Source organism: Mycetomoellerius zeteki, unplaced genomic scaffold (assembly GCF_001594055.1).
Source record: "Mycetomoellerius zeteki isolate Tzet28-1 unplaced genomic scaffold, Tzet1.0 scaffold135, whole genome shotgun sequence".
Taxonomy (NCBI): domain Eukaryota; kingdom Metazoa; phylum Arthropoda; class Insecta; order Hymenoptera; family Formicidae; genus Mycetomoellerius; species Mycetomoellerius zeteki.
This window is the reverse complement of record NW_017256287.1, coordinates 3,442,591-3,443,059: the sequence shown is the minus strand read 5'-3', so window position 1 is coordinate 3,443,059 and position 469 is coordinate 3,442,591.

The window sequence follows — 469 nt, the reverse complement described above, 5'->3', positions numbered from 1 at the left end:
TTGACAAAGCGGCTAACCTGCTCGCCAAGCAAATGAACATAATTGGTTGTTACTTATAGATCCAACCAATCATATTCAATCGCTCGGTAAGCACGCCTAGCCGCTTTGCCGTCTTGAACTCGCCCATTGTTTGAGATTAAGGACTCCATAGTGTACCAATCAGAAAGCCGTATTAGCATCTTAATAGGATCTTAAGACATTGCTTGAGATTAAGGACGGAATCCATAGTGCGGTCTTAATCTCGAGCAATGTCTTAAGATGCTAATACGGCTCTCTGATTGGTTCATGCACTATCTTAAGACTCGAATCTTGAACAACGTTTATGGATTCCGTCCTAAGACCAGACTATTGCTGGATTCACACTACATCCGATTTTCTTCGTACGACGCTTTGCATCCAATCAGAAAACAGGATTCCGACAATACGAAGCAAAATTCATCGGAATCCTGTTTTCTGATTGGTTGCAGAG